Genomic DNA, 935 nt, shown 5'->3' on the forward strand with positions numbered 1-935 from the left:
CAGTACCTTTGACTTATCTTCACATAGGTGGAACTGGTAAAAGAAAAGAGCCAGGGGCTCCTCCCAAGCCCATGTGATCCCTGAGGAACAGGTCCTCAAAGGGCCTTAAGAGTAAAAATAAATTGGTTTATCAGGGCCAACTGTATGGCCGCGGCCTTAATCATCCAAAAAATAACCAAAGATCGAAGGGGTCAATATAATTTCTTAAAAGTCCGTATGTATAGCTAAAGGCTACATAACAAGCAACAATGCCAGATAGAAGATACCTTCTTTTGAGTTGCTGGCCAGGGTAAACAAAGGGACTCCCAAATAGTAAGCCAGCATAGAACTAGGAAAATGAACCCCAGACCCTAATCTTATCTAAAGGAGTATTGACAACTGATTGCTGCTAGAAGAGGAACAGCTGACCCTCCTAAAACAAAGACCTCTAGATAGGCTGACTAAATTCAACAGAAGGGCAAGTAGTGGGGATTGGGTGGGGTGCTGACAACACAGCAGACAACAGCAGGGATATCAGCATATAAGGGCTCTAGTGGGGGGAGGGAGGCTATGGGAGGGTGCCAACTGGGAAGTGGGTGTATAGTTGAATAAGATGGTTTGGTATGTTCTGTGTGATACACACACACACACAAAAAAAAAAAATCAACAAATTTTTTTTAAATGTTTTAAAATTTTTTAAAAAGCATGGAAATTTACCTCATGCTAATTAGTAGAGGTGATCAACATTACCATTGAAATCTCCCGGATGACTTCATAGACATACACAGGCACCAAGGATCCAAGTGCAACCAATTATGACTAGTAATAATCAGATGCATACAAATTAGAGATGCATGCGCCAACATCTCAGTGTTAGCAAAAACAATGAGTCTTTCTGCAAGGAACAATACATTCTAAAATGAAATGGAGATCTTTTTTAAAGGTTACAAAACTCA

General features: G+C 40.4%; 1 protein-coding gene across 1 annotated transcript in view; it reads right to left on the bottom strand.

Annotated features, from left to right (window-relative positions):
• LOC103724467 (DNA-(apurinic or apyrimidinic site) lyase-like) overlaps nucleotides 1-935 on the bottom strand; it is a gene marked incomplete at its 3' end in the record, with an annotated part of 14519 nt that overhangs the window by 11252 nt on the left and 2332 nt on the right. The gene's annotated exons all lie outside the window — the stretch shown is intronic.

The sequence above is a fragment of the Nannospalax galili genome, unplaced genomic scaffold (genome assembly GCF_000622305.1).
Source record: "Nannospalax galili isolate Female #2095 unplaced genomic scaffold, S.galili_v1.0 scaffold1048, whole genome shotgun sequence".
In the NCBI taxonomy this organism is placed as follows: Eukaryota; Metazoa; Chordata; class Mammalia; order Rodentia; family Spalacidae; genus Nannospalax; species Nannospalax galili.